This window comes from Crocuta crocuta, unplaced genomic scaffold (assembly GCF_008692635.1).
Source record: "Crocuta crocuta isolate KB4526 unplaced genomic scaffold, BGI_CrCroc_1.0 scaffold551, whole genome shotgun sequence".
NCBI classification, from domain to species: Eukaryota; Metazoa; Chordata; class Mammalia; order Carnivora; family Hyaenidae; genus Crocuta; species Crocuta crocuta.
In genome coordinates, this window is record NW_027530969.1 from 230,316 (window position 1) to 250,526 (window position 20,211).

Here is a 20,211-nt window from a genome sequence, read left to right on the forward strand (position 1 = left end):
GGGAAGTGTCTTCTGGTCCTTTCTGCCCAACCAGGGGCATAATGCCTTCAGGGGCTCTGCCACAGTTGGCCTTTGAAGGGGAAACGGTGGACGAGGGGTTCCCTAGATATTCACTGTAGAGTTTGGCTCTTAACTCCCTGCCCTTCAATCTAGAGATACTGAGCTCTGTCAGGAATTCACAGTGGTCCTGTTGGGGCCAGGGACCAAGAACATGTGAGGGACTCACCCATAAACAGTGGGAACCCAAGTGAGAGACAAGGTGAGTTTTATTATTCTTTCAACAGGCTAAAACAAGTCCTAGACATCTGAGTGATACCTTCACCTTCCCTCTTCTGCAGATAGAATAGGAGGAAGAGATCGGGCTGGATCTTCCCCCAAAAGTCTGGCCCTCCAGGATCCACAGGAAACAGCACAGCTGGGTCCCCAGTGAATCAGCCAGATCTGCTCCAGAATGCCAGAGTGGATGAGGGAGCGCTGCCCTTGGGGGCTAGCTTTTAAAGCATAGGTCTCTCTCTCTCTCTTTTTTTTTTTTATTAATTTGTTAATGTTTATTTATTATTGAGAGGCAGAGAGGCAGAGAGGCAGAGCATGAGTATGGGAGGGGCAGAGAGAGGGGGAGACACAGAATCCAAGGCAGGCTCTAGGCTCTGTGCAGAGCTCGATGTGGGGCTCAAACTCACAAACTGCAAGATCATGACCTGAAGCTGGATGCTCAACAGACTGAGCCACCCAGGTGCCCCTAAAGCATATATCTTAGTCCATTTAGGCTGCTCTATCACAACAGCACAGACTGGTGACTTACAAAGAGACATTTATTTCTCCCAGTTCTGGAGGCTGAACATCCACGATCGAGGTGCCTGGAGATTTAGGGTCTGGTGAGGCCCTGCTCCCTGGTTCATAGATGGCCATCTTCTCACTGTGCCCTCGCATGGCAGGAGAAGAGAGGGAGCTCTCTGGGGTCACTTTTATAAAGGCACTAGTCCCGTTCATGAGTGTTCCATCCTCTAGACCTAAACACCTTCCAAACACCCTACCCCCTAATCCCATCACACCACAGGTTAGGAGGCTAGGATTTCAACATATGAATTTGGGGGAGACACAAATATTCGGTCTGTGATAGCATAGTAGGTTCATTTGCTAGGTGAATATGGCCTAGCACAAGTCCTATGCCCTGTTTTGATTTTGTATTTTGGGAGATAAGGGGGACATGATGTGTATTAGTAAGGTTTCTCCACAGAAACGAAACCAGTAGGCTATACAGTAGTCTCCTGTAGTCTGTGAGGGGCTCCAAGACCCCCCGCAGATGCTCGAAACCACAGATAGTACTGAACCCCATTTATATTATGCCTTTTCCCCAAATATGCATGCTGATGATAAAGTTTAATTTATAAATTAGACACAGATGAGGTACTTGGGTTAAACGTCTGACTCTTGGTTTCAGCTCATGCCATGATCTCACGGTTCCTGAGTTCAAGCCCTGTGTTGGGCTCTGCATTGACGGTACAGAGCCTGCTTGGGATTCTCTGTCTCTCCCTTTATCCCTCTCTCTGCCCTTCCCCCATTCATGTGCACACATAATCTCTGTCTCTCAAAATAAAAAAAACTTGAAAAAAAAACCACCTTAGCAATTCAAGAACATAAAAGTAAAGACAGAAGAAAACTCGTGTGTCCTAGACTATTGCCACCAGCATCTGGCTCTGGAGTTTGGAGGGTGAAGGTCAGCTTGATTCATAGACGAGGGTGAGGGACACACCTGAACCCACCTGTGCTGGCACCACCCCCCACAGGTGCATCCCTCCACCTTCCCTGGACAGGGAAGTTCTCTCAGGCCCCAGGCAGGAAGGAAGAGAGAGGGTATTTATGAAATAGGTGCGGCAGACAAAACCAGAGCAACAGAAGCTGAAGAACAGCTGGGTCTTGGGCTTGCTACCCGTGGGAAGCTGCCAGCATCTTAGGCTTCTGTCTTTACTGTGGAGGGTGACTGGTCTCTTACTTTCTCTTGGTGGCCACTGACCTCTTCTCTCTGCTCCCCTTTAGCTGCTTTCTCCTGACCATAATCTTCTGTAGGCATAAGACTCAGCTTACCTGGGTTACTGCTCTCCACCCAAGGACTCTGTCCTTCAGTTGCTCATTCTCAACACTAGGGTAGCGATTAAACTGCTAACCCTGGGGGCCAGGCCGGGATCCACCTCGATCCAGTGGGCTGGGACCACACAGGGAGAGTCATGTGGTCAAATTCAAGGCAGAGGAGCAAGACCAACTCTGAGCAAAGCTGGCCATAAATCTGTGGTTGGCAATAAAGGAATAAGAGAATCATAGCAACAATAATAGCGCACACCAGTGGGGGACTTACTATGCAACAGAATACCATTCTAAGCATTTTACATATATTTAAAATTCTTTGTAAGTGTGTTTGCTTGTTTATTTATTTAAGTAATCTCTACACCCATTGTGGGGCTTGAACTCACAACCCTGAGATCAAGAGTTACACACTCCTGCAACTAAGCCCGCCAGGTGACCCAGCACTTTACATGTAGGAACACATCTACTCCTCACTACAACTTGTAATGCAGCTCTTCTATCCATATGTACTATTATTATTCCCACTATTATTTGCAGATGAGGAGACAGAGGTTTGGAGAGATTAGCTTCCCAAAGTCACATGGATTATGAGTTTTTAGAAGTACTTCTATTGAAACTCAGTCTTGGGCAAGTTACCCTCTCTATGCTTTTCTTTCTGTCCTTTTAAAATCGGGATTATATTATACCTACCTCCTGAGGGCATTGAGGGGGTTAAAAAGATACTGTAAAAAAACAAAATTCTGCTGACTAAATTTGAAAATCGAATTGGCTTTATCAAGTGATTCATGAATAGGGCAGCACCCCATCTAGCAAATAGAGGGTACTCTGAGGAGTTGTACAAAATGGGAAGTTTTGTTTTTATTTGTTTTTTTTTTCATTTTATTTATTTTAGAGAAAGAGAGGGAGAGGGAGAGAGAGACAGGGAGAGTGAAAAGGAGAGAGAGAGAGAGAGAGAGAGAGAATCTTAAGGAGGCTCTGCACTCAGCAGAGAACCTGATGTGGGGCTTGATCCTGTGACCCCAGGATCATGACCTGAACTGAAATCAAGAGTTGGATGTTCAACTAACTGAGCCGCCCAGGAACCCCTTGTTTTTATTTTTATGAATGTTTACTTATTTGAGACCCAGAGGATGAGTCAGGGAGAGCAAGAGAGAGAGAGGGAGAGAGAGAATCCCAAGCAGGCTTGACACTGTCAGCACAGAGCCCAAGGAGGGGCTCCATCTCACGAACTGTGAGATCATGACCTGAGCCGAAATCAAGAGTCAGATGCTTAACTGACTGAGCCACTCAGGCGCCCCAAAATGGAAAGTTTTTATAGGAAGGAGGGTGGGGCAAAAAAATTATAAGCAAGAGAAAAGAAAGGATTATTTCAGGGAAAATCACCTTCCCCTAGTGGGAAGGGCAAAGGGTTTTATTATGCAGATGGCCTCATCTTCCTTTGGGGGATAAGGAGGGCCCATGTCCCCAGATTACCTCACTGGTGCTTATCAGAAAATTCCTGATTCACAGACCAAGATTTACATTTCTGGGGGAGACTGAAACTGCAGTTAGGTTAGGTATTAAGCCCGGGTTTGATGACCTGGGCTGGCCCAGGTACCACCATTTTGGGCCTGTGGTTTTCTTTTCAACACTGCAGTTGGCCATTTGCCCAGTGCCCTGGTCAGCTCGAGCTTCCACAACAGAGTACTAGGTGGCTCAACCAAGAGAAATAACTTTCTCAGGGTTCTGGAGGCCAGGAAGTCCCAGAGCAAGATGCTAGCTCTTCCTGGCTTGTAGACGGCTGTGTCCTCACCCGGTCCAGGTGGACTGGGAAGAGAAGTGTTGGGGAAGGGAGAGAGGGAGTGGGAGAGAGCACTCTATTCCTTTTTTTCATAAGGCTACAGTCCTAACAGATTAGGGCCCCACCCTTCTGACCTCCTTTAACCTCCTAGCACCCTAGCTCCAGATACAGTCACACTGGGGTTGGGGCTTCAAGCACCCAACATAGGGATTTTATGGAGACACAGTTCAGTCCCCAGTACCCAGAAGTGGTGGTCATGCGATTAGCAGCCATTATCGTGTGAGTCATTATACAGATGCAGACCTTCTCGGGTGCCAGTGTTGTCACCACGGTTCACTACAGATGAGTGGTCAGAACAGGGGCCCCTGCAACTCCTGCTGCCACCATCCCTGCATCGTTAGAGCCAAGAGAGAGCTGGTGAATCACTGGGCTTGGCCTCTCCACTTTCCAAGAAAGAAAGCAAAGGCTGGGAGAGGGGAGGAGCTTGTCACCCACCTGGGCCTCGAAGCTTCTCACATCTCTGCTTGTGCTGTAAACTCCACTTCTGAGGCCACTTTGTTGTTGGTCCTGACCATTGGGCTCCTGATGCACAATCCCCAGAAAGTACCCTCTGGTCCTTCTCTCTATCCCACCTCATCAAATAGCCCCTGCTACTAATGTGACCCTTCAGAATGTTGGGACCATCTGAGGTGCTGGGAAGCCCAGCACTAGCTGGTGGGGTGGGCAGTTGGAGCCATAAAGCCTGTGGCAAACACCATGAATTGGGACTTTGTTCTGTGCAAAAACTCTGTGAGACTGATCCACCCACATCATGCAGGATGACTGGGTGGGCTCAATGATGACTGGGTGGGCTCCATGATGGAATTCCTTCACAGACATGAAACTGGAACCAATCATGCTTCCACCCCGCTGGGCCCTCCATTTGTGGTGGGACTGCAGGTGACACCATGCATCTCTGACTGTTGGTTTCTCTACCAGGAAACAGAGAGTGGCCAGGTCTTGACTCCATTGGGAAGTCACCCGTAATGCGCTAGATTTATCTATCCTGCAATTCTGACCAAGTGTTCTTGCTCCTGCCCTGCTTGGTTGCTCTCCTAGAACTGGCTAGGGCCAAGGCATTAAAGTCTGAACCCAGACTAAGAGGTGACAGCCTGCAAGATTTCTCATCACTGGATTAGAATCATGGCCTTTGCTGTCAGGTGTTTCACTCTCCACCAGATTTGCGAAGCCTAGAAGGAGCTTCTGGGCATCCTTTTAAGCACAGAGCAAGAGGCCTTCCTGGGGGCCACAGAACTGGGGTATGTTTAAAAACCCAAGGCTGTCCCACCCTTCCTTCCCAGGCCACCACACTGCCCCTCCAGCCCAGGCAGATGTGGTGCTGTGCAGAGCCTCAGGGCCTTTCTCCTGCTCCTCCTCCCTGCCTGGGGCCGTCCTGGCAGCAAAAGCGGCGCCAGCCTTGGACACACCTGTCAAAACAGAGCCAGAGGAGAGGCGAGCAGGGTGCTGACACACATGGTCTGAGCATGCTGCGCTTTCCAGCAGGGCTGGGCTGGGGCGGGGGAGGGCCTTGCGGGACGCTGAGTGGCCTCCCCAGAGATTGCTTGACCCGCAGAAGCACAGGTTATTTGCTTTCCTTGCCACCACCTGTCCATTCCTTGTGTTTCCTTTTGCACACTTCAAAGTGCAAGGCTGTGTGTTTGATGTGGTGGGGAATGTTACGGAGGTTGGGCAGTGCTCTTAGCAGGGACAGCCACCCAGGAGGCCCTAGAAATGCAGGCTGCAGGCCTCCACCACCGCTTCAGAATCACAGAGGGGGTGACACAGGAGTTTGTGAGGAGGAAAATCCGCAGGGAATTCTGGTGCCCCAAATACAATTTGAGAACCATGGGTGTAAGAGCTATAGAAAGCAGGGGCGCCTGGGTGGCTTACTCGGTTAAGCGTCCGACTTTCGCTTAGGTCATGATCTAGCGGTTCGTGGGTTCGAGCCCCGCGTCGGGCTCTGTGCTGACTGCCAGCGCAGAGCCTGGAGCCTGTTTCAGAGTCTGTGACTCCCTCTCTCTCTGACCCTCACCTGCTCACGCTGTTTCTCTCTCTCTCCTAGAAATAAATTAAAAAAAAAAAAAAAGAGCTATAGAAAGCAAACTATGTTCTTTAAAATTTGTGTGCAGTCATCTCAGGGCATCTGGGTGGATCCGTCCATTGAGTGTCAGACTTCCGCTCAGGTCATAATCTCATGGTCTGTGAGTTCGAGCCCCACATCAGGCTCGCTGCTGTCAGCACAGAGCCCATTTCAGATCCTCTGTTCTACTCACTCTCTGCCCCTTCCCTGCTTGCGCTATCTCATCCAATTCTCACAAAACTGAAAGTATTTTCATTTTATAGGTCAGAAAATAAGGCTGAGGAAAGTAAAGTAGTTCACTCACAGCCATGTAGAAGTTATATGGATTTGAACCCAGAATTTATGGAAGCTTCTTACAGAAGGATAGGATTGGGAGTTCAGTTGAGCCTATGCTCTCCACCTGAGAAAGCTGAGGTCTGCAGAAACAGATTTGTTCAAGGACCCGGAGCAAGCTATCGACAGAGCTGTAACAAGGCCCCAGTCTCAGGGCTGCCGGACTTTTCTGGCCCAGCTGCCTTATCACTAAACGTGACAAGGCACATGTTTAGGATTAGGGATTAGGAAGAGCAATACAGGGGTTAGAGACAGGAATCTAATTTCTGCTGTGAAAGCTGGGGGCTTTACAAAGGAAGCCAGGTGCCCACCAACCTCCCAATGGCCTTTTCCTTAACAAGGTCTCCAAAACAGACACCCAACTAAATCTTTCAGGGCGAGAAACAAACTATTAAGTATTAAAATGTCTACCACCTGTGTTTCATCTATTCTAAATAATGCTTTGTTTCCATACAATCAGATATGACACAAAGTCAGCCAGAAAGTTTGGAATGACCTAGAATATGATTTGAAAATGAATTTATGTTCATTATCTCTAATGCTAAATAGTGCTCTATGTGCAATTATGCCTTGGGACATTAGCCAATAATAGAAACATAAAAAATAATTTGTAAATAAATATATTTACATATATTGGGAAATCTTAAAATTCAAAACAAATGTTTTTCTTAAAGGGGGATGTGATCAAAATATTTGAACACAACTGTCCTAACACATCTCCTTTATGGTAAAGCAGAGCTCCTCCTGATGGGGAAAGAAAGAATCTCCATGTGATGATTTTAGGTTTATAGTCTGATGGTTCCTTCTTCTTCAGAATTTTGAGAACTTCTAAATGCACTAGACAAGTCCAACCCCTAAGTTTACAACCTGCAACTTGCTTGCTCCTCATTATCCATCATTGTCCTTATTTCAACTTCATAGAGCTTCCTTCTTGCAGACAGAGAAACATTTAAAAACATAATAGGTGGTGTGGGGATCCCACTGTGTTGTTCACCACTCATTCAACAAATGCAACCAGCTGCCACTTACCGTACTTGGTTAANGGTTAAAAAAAAAAAAAAAAAAGAGGCAAGCTCCAGATTCCTTCTAGCTTCCTGTCCAGGAACACTTTCCAAACCACCTTACAGAGAGGTGGGGCCCAAACAGACAGTAGTAGTCTCACTGGTTGGTAGGGGTAGAGGTCAGAGTTTGCAGGTGCCAAGGCAGCTGAAATTGTGTACCATACAGGGCCCTGGTCAAGAATAAGCTGTGCACAGAGTTTCCTTGAATGGTTGACCTGAATGCTTAAGGCAAGAAACACAAGGTTTGTGAACTGTGAACTGATTTTACACACATAGTAACAAAGCCGTTCTCAATAACTGGTAGAATAAATAAAAAGAAAAGCAGTAAGTATACAGAAAATTTGAACAATACTATCAACTAATTTGACCTAATGATAAGAAAAGAACACTGCATCCAACAACAGGTGAATATTCGTTCTTTTTGATGGCAGATAAAACATTTACCAAGACAGAGCATTACCAAGACTGTAGGCCATCAAACAAATATCAACAAATTTAAAGAAATTCAAACCATTCAGAGTATATTCTCTGAACACAGATTAAGTTAGAAATGAACACAGAAAGATATCTAAGTCTCCAAATAAAGGGAAACTGAACAACACACTTTCGATTGCCTGTGAGTCAAAGAAAAATATCACAAGACAAATTAGAAAATATTTTAAACTTTATGAAAATGAAAACGTAATGTAACAGAATTTGTTGGATATAGCTAAAGCAATGCTTAGAGGGAAATTTATAACATTAAGTACTTTTATTAGAAAAGAAAAAAGCTCTGAAATCAATGGCTTAAACTTTGACCTTAAGAAACTAGAAAAAGAACAGTAATTAAAGTGCAAAAACAAACATGCAAAAAAAAAAAAACCAAAAAACAGAGGAAAAGAGGTGGTAAAGATAAAAAAATGAGAGAAAAATTACAGAGAAAAATTTTTAAAAACCTGGTTCTTTGAGAAGATCAATAAATGGATAAGCCACTAATCATACTAATCAGAAATAAGACAGAGAAGACACAAATTACCATTATCAATAACAATAGTGGGGCCGTCACTACAGATCCTAAAAACAATACAATAATAATAAGGGCATATTATGAACAATTTTAAGCCAATTTAAGCCAATAAAGTCAAAACTCTTAAGAAACACCAACTACCAGAATTAACTCAAGGAAAAATCAATAATAATAACTGTATTACTAATAAATAAATAAAATTTTGGTTAAAAAAACTTCCCACAAAGAAAACTCCAGAGTCAGCTGGGCTCACTGATGAATTCTGCCAAACATTTGAAGAAAAAAGAACAGAAATTCTACACAAGGTCTTTCAGCAAATAGAAGAGGAGAGAACACTTGCTAACTCATTCTGTGAATCTGGCATTTTCTTGATAACAAAACAGAATACAAATTACAGGAAGAGAAGATTATTATAAGAAAAGAAAACTATAGATCAATTTCCTGAGTATATAGGAGCAAAATTTCTTTAAAAAATGTTTTGTTTTTTTTTTTAATTTAGAGAGAGAGAGCACAAGCAGGGGAGAAGGGCTGAGGAAGAGAGAGAGAATTTTTTTTTTTTGAAAGAAAGAATCTTAAGCAGGCTCCCATGCTTAGCACAGAGCCCAAAGGGAGGCTCAATCCCATGACCCTGGGATCATGACCTGAGCTGAAATCAAGAGTCAGAGGCTCAACTGATTGAGCCACGTAGGCACCCCTTGAAGCAAAATTTCTTAAAAAAATTTTAACAAACTGAATCCAACAATATATAAGGATAATATATCATCAATGAGTTTTATTTCAGAATACAAAGTTGTTTTAGCACTCAAAATCAAGATAATTCACATTAATAGAAAATAAGACAATATGATTATCTCTATAGATGCAGAAAAACATTGGAAAAAATCCAAAATTTACTTATTAGAAGAACCTCACAACACATTCTCAACAGATTGAGAATGGGCCTTTCTCAATCTGTTTTAAAACATCCTAAAACAACCAAGTAACCTAGAGTTAACGTCATACTTAATGATAGAAGGCTTAATGCTTTCCCCTAAGAACAGAAAAGAGTCAAGAATGTATGCTTTCACCACTTGGAGTTAACCATGTATTGGTGATCCTATCCAATGCAATAAAGGAAGTAAAAGATAAAAGAAGATATCCAGATTGAAAAAGAAGAAGTAAAACTGTCTTTGAGGACAGTTTGATTATCTATGTAAAGAATACTAAGGATTAAAAAAAAAAAGGTGACTCAGCAATGATGAGTAAACAAAATTAAGAACACAAGTCAATAAACAAATATCAATTGTATTTCCATATACTAGCAAAGCAAAATTAGAAGTTGAAATAAAAAACAATAATACAATATGAAATATGAAATACTTAGTAATAAATTTGGCAAAATACATGTAAGACCTAAAATTTAGAAAATGGAAAATCACATTGCTGTGAGAACTTAAGGAAGACCTAAATAAATGTAGGTAAATACAAAGACCATGGATCAGAAGACTCAATATTGTTACAATAGGAATTCACTCCATATTGATATATAGACTCAATATAATCCTAATAAAAAATCCCATCAGGGATTTTTAAAGAAATAGATAAACTTATTAAAAAATTTGTTTGGAATTGCAAGAAACCCAGAAGAGCCCAAACTTTTTTAAAAATATTTTTTCACATTTATTTGTTTATTTTGAGAGAGAGAGACAGAGCATGAGCAGGGGAAGGACAGACAGAGAAGAGGAGAAAGAATCCCAAGCAGGCTCTGCACTGTCAGCACAGAGCCCAACGTGGGGCTCAAACCTACAAACTGTGAGACCATGACCTGAGCTGAAACCAAGAGTCAGATAGAAGTTCAACTGACTGAGCCACGCTGGCACCCCAAAACCAAAACTATTTTTACAAAAAGAAAGAAAGAAAGTAGGGGCACCTGGGTAGCTCAGTCAGTTGAGTGTCTGACTTTGGCTCAGGTCATGATGTCACAGTTTGTGGGTTCAAGCCGTGTCAGGCTCTGTACTGACAGCTCGGAGCCTGGGGCCTGCTTCAGATTCTGTGTCTCCCTCTCTCTCTGTCCTTCTCCTGTTCACTTACACACACTTTCTCTCTATCAAAAATGACTATAAACATTAAAATTTTTAATTTAAAAATTAAAAAAGAAGAAAGTAGAAAGACACACTACCTGATTTCAAGACTTATAAAGCTATAGTAATCAAGATAATGCGATATTTGTATAGAGACACACTCATAGATAAATGGGACAGAAGAGAGAGTTCAGATATAGATCCACTTATATATTGTCTATTGGTTTTCAACAAGAGTCCCAAAACAATTCAATGAAGAAAGTATAATCTTTATAAAAAACAGTACTGTAACAATAGTGTAGTCATATACAAAATATGAATCTTGACTCTTATCTCTTACCATACAGAAAAATTAACTCGAAATGGATTATGTACCTAATTGTAAAAGCTAAAAATATAAAACATCAAAAAACAACATATAAAAATCTTAGAATAGTGAGTTAGGCAACAATTTCTTAAATATGATATTAGAAGTATGTCTAATGTAAAAGCTTACAAACATGGGCTGTAAAAGAGATTTTCATATAACCAATCTGAGCAAGTTTATAACCAATAGACCTGCACAAAAAAGAAATATTAAGGGAAAATCTTTAGGCTGAAAGGAGATTATACCAGTTACAAACTTAAGTTTCACATACAACATTCTTTTACCCAATGAAAGATACCATAAGTGTTAAGTTTATGGGTATGAAATACTTTTTATTTCTTGATTTCTTAAAAGAAAATTTATGGTTAAATGGGTAATCATCACAATGCATTGTGAAGTTATTACATACAGAAAAGGAAAATGAGTGATAATAGTGGCACAATGAAAGGGAGGTAGAGAAATGGAAAGTTCTTACATCATATGTGAACAAAAATAACATTAATTCAAGGTAGGATAAGCAAGGATGCATACTGTAATTCTTATAAGCAACCATTAAAAACTAAAGCCAAGAGGTAGAGCAGAAAAGCAAATAGAAGAGGTAAAATGAAATATTAAAATTACATAATTGAGTTAAAAATAGATGGAAAAGAGGAATAAATGAACAAAAACAGGACAAAAAAAACAAAAGGGAAGATATGGGCTTACACAAATTATATAATACTTATGTTAGATGTAAGTGAACTAAATACTCAAAAGTCAAAGAATATCAGACTAGATTTTTTAAAAAATGTAAGACCTAATGATATGCTGTTTGAAAGGGATGCTTCTAATGCCACACTTTTTCTTTCTTTCTTTTTTCAGTATGGAACACTTCACAAATTTGCATCTCATCCTTGCACAGGGGCCGTGCCAATCTTCTCTGTATTGTTCCAATTTTTATATGTGCTGCTGAAGCGAACACTCTAATGCCACACTTCTAATTAACAATAGGTCAGAGAAAAAAATCACAAAGAAAATTAGAAAATATTTTAAATAGATATTGTAAATACATCATACCAAAATTTGTCAGATGCAGATAAAGTAGTGTTTAGGAAAAAGAAATAGAGCTTTACGTGACTATGTCAGTGGGGCACCTGGGTGGCTCATTCAGTTGAGTGTCTGACTTTGGCTGAGGCCACCATCTTACAGGTTCATGAGTTTGAGCCCTGCGTCAGGCTCTCTGCAGTCAATGCAGAGCCTACTTCAGATCCTCTGTCAGCCTCTCTCTCATGCTCTCGTGGTCTCTCTCAAAAATAAATAAACATTTAAATGACTTTATAAAAAAAGAAAAGCAATTTTTAAATCATTGACTTAGTTTCTACCTTGAGAACTAGAAAAAGAAACAAATGTTAACACAGAATAAGATAAAAAAAGAAAACTGAAAAAGCCAAAATCAGACAAAAAATAAGGAAAATTAGCATGACCAAAAGTTAGTTCTTTGAAAATATGAATAAAACTGATATACTCTTAACTAAATTGATCAAGAAAAACAAAGAAAGAACAATATCAGGAATGAAAGAGGGGTATCACTATGAATCCTACAGACAGTAAAGGACAATAAAGTAATATTATGAACAAGGTTATGCTACCAATTTCAACAGTCTAGGTGAAATGAAAAAATTTCTTGAAAGACAAAAATTACAGAAACTAATAAAAAATAATTGAAAAATCTCCACAGCCTTATATGCATTTAAAAATGGAATTCAGAATTAGAAACTTTTTCCTAAGAAAACTTATTTTAAACATTAAAAAAATAAATACCAGTCTTACACAAACTCTTTCAAGAGATAAGGAGGGAACCAGTAAAGTGGAAGAAAATGAAATCATAGACCGATAATTTTCATGAATATAAAAGCAAAAATTCTTAACAAATTGGATTAGGGTACTAGCAAATCAAATCTAGCCATAGATAAAAAAGATAATTCATCATGACTAAGCAGGTTTTATCACAGTAATGCTAGGTAGTTTAATACTTTGAAGATCAATTGATATAATTCATCATATATACAGAAGAATAAAGGAGAAAAATCATTTGATCATCTCAACAGGTGCAAAAAAATGTTAAAATTCAACGTTTTCTAATTAAATGTCTCAGTAGACTAGAAATAAAAAAATCCTTCAAATTTTGATAAAGCTGTCTTATGAAAATCTTTCAATTAACATCATATTTAAATACCAAATGCTTTGTCTCTAAAATCAAGCACAAGGCAAAGGTATGGACATACCACTTTCATTCAACATCGTCCTGAAGATCTTAGCCAGTGAAATAAGGCAAGGAAAGAAAATATAAAGAATGTAAAAGAAGTAAAATTGTTTCTATCTATAAACAAAATAATTGTATATGTAGACATTCCTAAGGAAACTATTAAAAAGAAAACCTTACTTTCTACCAACAAACAACTTAATCAAGGTAAAAAACAACTTAATCAAGGTCAAAGGATACAAGAGCAGTATATAAAAATCAGTCATTTCTCTATATACTAGCTACAAATGAATTGAAAAAGGAAATTTAAAAAATATCACAAAAGCATGAAAGACCATAAAATAATTGGGAATAACTTTAACAAAATTTGTATGAAATCTCTACATATAAAATGATAAAATGTTGCTGAGAGAAATTTTAAAAGACCAGAATAAATGGAGAGATGTACACATTCACACACTGGAAGACTTAGTACTGGACATTCTCTCCAAGTGATCTATAGTCAATGCAATCCCAGAGTTCCTGCACTCTTTTTGTAGAAATTGAGAGGTGGATGCTAAAATGTATATGGCAATATAAATGACATGGAATAGCAAAAAAGAAAAATTCTTGAAAAAAAAAGAACCAGTTTGGAAGATTTGCATAGCCTGATTTCAGTGATTACTATGAAGATTTAGTATTCAAGATAGTATTGTACTGGCACAAAGATGAAGAGACAAAAGCAATAGAAGAGAGTCAGAAATGAGCTCAACATTAAATAGCCAACTGATGTTTTTGTTTTGTTTTGTTTTGTTTGTTCAAATGAATTCAATGAAAAAAAGAAAGATTCTTCAAAAATGGACAATTGGAAATCATAAGGAGAAAAATATATCTTGACTTCTAGATATGTAGCTTAACTTCTTTATATGTAGCTCACACTACACATAAAAATTAATTCTAGATAGATGAAGGCCTAAATGCAAATGTTAAAATTATAGCACTTCTAGGGGCTCCTGGGAGGTTCAGTGGGTTCAGTGTTCGACTCTTGATCTCAGCTCAGATCTTGATCTCAGGGTCGTGAGTTCAAGCTCTGTTAGGGCTCTGTACTGGGCATGAAGACTTATTTTTAAAAAAAATTACAACGTTCTAGAATAAAACACAGAAAAAATACCTTTATTATCTTTGGGTGGCAATAATGTCTCAGCTGAAACAAGAAAAACATTAACCATAACAGAAAAAAATTGATAAATTTCATAAATTAAAAGCTGCACATCAAGAGATTCAGTTACACACTGGGAGAAAATATTCATGAACAATTTATAAATAGAATAAATATCTCTTGCAACTCAGTAATAAAGAAGACCATTAACCCATAACATGGATGAAATGTTTGAACAGACTTCACAAATGACATTTATTTGTGCACAAGAAGATGGTCAACATCATTAGTGATCAGGGAAATAGAAATCAAAACCATCAGTTTGCTAGTTTCTTAAAATGTTAGACATACATTTATCATATGGTTCAGCCATTCCACTCCTAGGAATTTATCCCAAAGAAATAAAAACATGTATCAAAAAATGCATTTAGGGGCGCCTGGGTGGCTTAGTCGGTTAAGCGTCCGACTTTCGCTTAGGTCATGATCTCGCGGTTCGTGGGTTCGAGCCCCACGTCGGGCTCTGTGCTGATTGCCAGCTCAGAGCCTGGAGCCTGTTTCAGTCTGTGACTCCCTCTCTCTCTGACCCTCCCCTGTTCACGCTGTCTCTCTCTTTCTCCTAGAAATAAATAAAACATTAAAAAAAATGCATTTATTCAGAATAGGCAAAAAGTAAAAACAACCCAAATGTCCACTATCAGGAGAATGTATAAAATCCATACAATGGAATGCCCCTGAGTAAGAAAAAGGGAAATGTTAATGTTGGACGCAAAAATATGAATGAATCTTAAATGTTGAGAGGCGCCTGGGAGACTCAGACGGTTAAGCATCCAACTTTGACTCAGGTCATGATCTCGTGATTCATGGTTTTGAGCCCCACATCAGGCTCTGTGCTGACAGCTCAGAGCCAGGAGCCTGCTTCAGATTCTGTCTCCCTCTCTGTCTATCCCTCCCCTGTTCACACTCTGTCTCTCAAAAAGGAATAAAGAAAACATTTTTTAATAAAAAAATTATGCTAAGTGAAAGAAGCTACCCAAAAAAAGAGTACATAGTGTATGATTCCACTTATATGAAATTCTAGAATAGACAAACAAATAAAAAAATGATACAAATAAGATTAGTGGTTACTGGGGCAGAAGTGGGTAGTTATTAACCAGAAAGCGACATGAGAGGTTTCTGAGGTGATGGAATTGTTCTGTATCATTATGGGATGGTGTTTACACAGGTGTGTATCTTTGTCAAACTCAAGAAATTATACACTTAAAATGTGTGCATTTTATTGCATGTAAATTACATTTCAATAAAGTTGATTTTAATTTTTTAACATTTATTTATTTTTGAGAGAGAGAGAGAGAGGGAGGCAGAAAGAGGGAGACAGAGTATCCAAAGCAGGCTCTGTGCTGTGAGTACACAGCCCAATGTGGGGCTGGAACCCATAATCGTGAGATCATGACCTGAGCTCAAATCAAGAGTCAGCCACTTAAACTGAGCCACTCAGGCACCCCAAAATTGGTAAGAAAAAAAAAAAAAAAAAAANAACAACTAGGATACCATATTTTACTCACTAGAATACTTAAAATAGAAAAGATTTAACTATCCAGCTATAGTGAAAATGTTCCTGTTGGGAATGTATGGTAGAAACTCTTTTGAAAACTAGTTTGGCAATTTCTTATAAAGGTAAACATGCACTTACCCTATGACTTAACACTTCACTCCCACTCCTAAGTATTTACCCAAGAGAAATAAAAACATAGTCCACAAAAAGACTTGTACAAAAACATTCACAGCAGCTTTCATCATAATTGCCCCAAACTAGAAATTGGCCAAATATCCACCAACAGAGGAATGGATAAATTGTTACATTTTCATGCGATGGAATATGAACTACTCAAAAGAAGAAGAAGCAGAAGGGGAGGAGGATGAGGTTGAAGAGGAAGAAAGAAAGCAACAACCAAAATATATAAGCAACATTTTACAAAACCACTCAAAAATACTATATTAAAGAAAAACAACTCACAAAAGAACATATATAATAGTATGCTTCCATTTCTTTTAAATTTGGGGGGAGGCAAAGCTATTCTATGACACTAGAGATCAGAATGGTTGCTGCCTCAGGGTGTGCAAGGGAAGAGCAGGAATCGACATAAGAGACCATAAGACAAGGTTCTGCTCTCATGGAAATGGTCTGTGTCCTGGCAGGTGTATGACTTACACAGAGGTATGCATTTGGGGAAACTCATCGAATGATATACATAATCTGTGCGTTTCACTGAAGGAATGTAAAGTAACACTCAGTTTTTAAAAATTAAAAATGTAGATTCACTTCCAAAAGCACATGAGTCAAAAAAGAAATTATAATAAAAATTATATTGAAATAAACACAGAAAATATTATTAAGCTGCTTTATAATTATATGAAATGCCTAAATCTCAGAAGTTGGGGAGTGTAGTTAGGTAATACTTGAAGAGAAAATTAATGATCTTAAATACTTACATGAGAAGAAGAAGAAGAAAGGCTAAAATCAATGAGCTATGTGTCCAACTTAAAAAGTCTGAAGTGCACCAGAACACACATAAAGTGGAAAGAAGGAAATAATAAAGGCCCAAAATTAATGACATGGGAAAAAGAAAGTTTTGAATGGAGAGGATTGACAAATCCAAAAGTTAGTTCTTTTAAAAGACTAATACAATTGATAAACCATATGCAATATTGATCAAGGAAAATGAGAAAAAGCATCAATAAAAGACACTAGGAATAAATAAGACAAAATAGAAATGTTATGAATATTTAGTGGCGATACATTTGAAAGTTTAGATAGACCGAACAAATTCATAGGAAAATGTAACTCATCGAAACTGACTCAAGAAGTAGAAAACCTGAATATTCTGAGGCCATTAGAGATGTCAGATCAGTGGTTTAAAGTATTCCCCCAAAGAAAACACCAGGCTCATGCAGAAAGACTTAGAGGCAAATTCTACCAAAACATTCAAAGACAATTCTAATCCAACACAAATTCTTCCAGAGAACAGATGAACTGGGGAGACTTCCCCAACTTTATTCCATGAGGATAGAAAAGCTTGTTACCAAAATCAGACAAGGAAATAGATGAATAAATGCAGAAAAAATTTATAGAAATAAGGCATCCATTCTTTTTTAGTAAATAAGGCATTCAGACTTTTAAGAAATCCTATCAAACTAGGGAACTTTGAAATCTAAAATGTAGTATCTACCAAAAAAGTTCACAGCAAACATCTTTCATAAGAGTGAAAAATGAAAACTCTTCCCTTTAAGAAAACCAGACATCACATGCCTCCTGATATGATGTAATAGAAAGTACACAGCACCACCTATTAAGTAGATTTGCCAAAATAAAGAAAAGAAAATTGCCCCTAGTTGTAATCAACCCTCTAGATCTGCCTTCCAGTTTGCCCACAGCATCTCCAAAGAGAGAAACATGTTAATGCCATCTTCATGATCTTGAACTGTCAACCTAGAAGGACTCTTTTCTTCAACAAATAAATGGCATGGGAAAAGTAGCGTGGAGATGTTATAGATCAAAAGAGACATTAACATTAGTCTTCCAGTAAAAGTTTATTCAAGAGAGAGGCTTAAACATATCAATCAAATGGAATGTTTGGACTTGGGATTTTTATTCAAACAAATCAGTTTATAGAGATGTTTTTGAGAAAATCACAGAAATTTGAACACAGATTTATTAGAAATTATTAAGTGTAATAATATATTGTGATTAGTGGGGCGCCTGGGTGGCTCAGTTGGTTAAGCATCTGACTTTGGCTCAGGTCATGATCTCATAGTTTGTGAGTTTGAGTACTGCACCAGGTTTGGTGCTGTCAGTGAGGAACCTGCTTTGGATCCTCTGTCCCTCTCTCTCTGCCCCTCCCAAGCTTGTGCTCTCTCTCTAAAATAAATAAACATTTAAAAAATAATATATTGTGATTCCTTTTTTTTTTAAATAAAACCTCTATATGTTGAAGATATATATAGAGCTGGATTGATTTGGTGTCTGGGATTTGCTTTAAAGTATGCCATGAGATAAGACAAAAAAAAAAAATCGGCAAAACATTGATAATTATAAAATTGGGTGAGGAGTGGTACATGGGTACATGGGGGTACATTATCTAGTTTCTTTGCCTTTTCTGGAAACCCTCTATAACAACAAATTAAAAGACAAATAGTGAGGGGTACCTGGGTGGCTCAGTGGGTTGAATGTTCAACTTCGGCTCAGCTCATGATCTCACAGTTCATGAGTTCAAGTCCCAGGTTCAGTTCTGTGCTGACAGCTCAGAGCCTGGAACCTGCTTCTGATTCTGTGTCTCCCTCTCTCTCTGTTCCTCCTCCACTCACACTCTGTCTCTCTGTGTCCCTCAAAAATAAATAAACATTTAAAAAAATTAAAAAAGAAGACAAATAGCGATGATGATGGTGGTGGTAACAACAACAACAACAACAAATGTTATTTTAAAAACAAAACAAAGAAGACAACAGGCCCTCCACCTCCTTTACCATCATGGGGCCTCCCAGGGAGACCACACTGCTAGTTAAAATGTCTCCAGCCTACCTCCATGGCTTTTGCTTGCACCATTTCTTCCTCCCAGAATTCCCTTTTCTCTTGTCTTTGCAGACATCAGCCCTGCGTTCCTGCAAACCCAGCTCCCAATGTATAGCTGATATCTGCTGTAGTTACTGAATACCGTTCCCTCTTCTTCAAGTAACAACACCCGTCTGTCTTTTCCTTTTGATAAACACCTTTAATCAATTCATATGGTTCAAATAGGGTTGACCCTACCACTCACATCCTCCCAGAGTCTGACAAGTGAGAATACCACTGCTTTGTCCACACTCATTGCAGGAATGGACGTGTTACCCAGGCAGGACCAATTAGCCAAAGAGTGTCAGCCTCCACACGTTCTCTGGAAATATTAGAAAAGAGGGGCTTTCTCTCTTTTATGGGGTAGCTAGTTCAGCAGACTGAAAGCTTGGAGTGGCTGTGGCCATTTCCCTAAAAACGGAAGGAGATCTTACCTAACAAAGAAGCCACTATAAAAAAGCAGAGACTCAGAGTCTTGTGACAATTATAATCCCTGTACCTAGCCACACCTCCCCCCAGTCTTCTAGTACTTTAATTAATAAAATGCCTCTGTGTGTGTGTGTGCGTGCGTGCATGCATACGTGCACACATGCACAAAAGGGGAGAAAAAATGCAATACATTCTCTTCAGGATCAAGAACAAGGGTGTCTGCTGTTATCACCACTTGTTATCAACATTGAATTGGAGGTCCTATACATTTCATTAAAGTAAGAAAAAGAAACAAATGGTACAAGGCATATGGTGCTGAGATATTCTTTGTCTTTTACAGTCTAATGATGTGCTCATTTAGTCAACATCCTTTATTTTGCCATTGGCCTTTTACCATGAACCTAATAGCCAACCTGCTGCATGATTACATATCCGCCTGTCTGCCAGTCAGTGACCAAACCAGTCAATCAGAAAAGACCTGAAAATCAGAAGCAGTGCCTTAAAGGAGTGTGTCTCGGCAGCGTGAAAGGGTCCTGAGAAAGACAGTTGATAAACTGGTTCTGGAAGTGTCCAGGGAAGCCACTATGTAGGGTGGGAGTCTACAGACCCCAGGGTTCTAACCAAGGGGTTGACTTGGGGGAACAGTTGGAGCTCTTGTTTCCTCAGAATCTGGAAAGCCAAGAGGGAAAGGGCTTTAGGCCAAGCTGAGGATGGAAGGTACTGAGGAACCAGGAAGTGAAATAGGAGCTGCTGATAAAAAGTGTGATTATTCTTGTCACAGCTCCAAGCTAAACTAGTGACCAATGTGAGACTGATAATGCACTGAGCCATGTCTCATTTATATCTTGTTATCTTCCCACACCACAGAGAAGGGATTCAGGTAGGTTGAGCAGGCTTCCCAAGGCCCTGTCTTTGGAAAAAAAGTCCTATTGTGTTTGGATGTGTGTGTTCAGGCACTGAGAAGAAACTAAATTGCTCTAGATTCTGG

The 20,211-nt window shown here is 39.5% G+C and overlaps 1 non-coding gene across 1 annotated transcript; it reads right to left on the reverse strand.

Moving 5' to 3' along the window:
* Positions 1-11,664: 11,664 nt before the first annotated feature.
* On the reverse strand, positions 11,665-11,769 carry LOC144236120 (U6 spliceosomal RNA). The gene has a single exon (XR_013336416.1). It is a non-coding gene; the product is annotated as a U6 spliceosomal RNA (small nuclear RNA).
* Positions 11,770-20,211: the final 8,442 nt, after the last annotated feature.